The following is a 299-nucleotide window of genomic DNA, read 5'->3' on the forward strand; positions in this document are numbered from 1 at the left end:
TGGTCAATGACATGAGACAAAGTATATGTGAACTGCTGTATGAAAAGTGAATTTACTCTGTAAATCTTCACCCAAATCCTAATAAAAAAAAAAAAAAAAGAAAGAAATGTTTGCAGTCATTAGCCATTACCAAAAAACCAAACTCACTGCCGTGAAGTCATTTCCGACTCATAGTGAGCCCCGTTGGGTTTCTGAGGCTGTAAATCTTTACAGACGTAGATCACTCTGTCTTCCTTCCTCGGAGCAGCTATTAAGTTTGAACCATTGACTTTCCGGTTAGCAGTCAAGTGCCTTATCCA

This window comes from Orycteropus afer, unplaced genomic scaffold (genome assembly GCF_000298275.1).
Source record: "Orycteropus afer afer isolate SDZICR_OR568_19922 unplaced genomic scaffold, OryAfe1.0 scaffold00169, whole genome shotgun sequence".
Classification (NCBI taxonomy): domain Eukaryota; kingdom Metazoa; phylum Chordata; class Mammalia; order Tubulidentata; family Orycteropodidae; genus Orycteropus; species Orycteropus afer.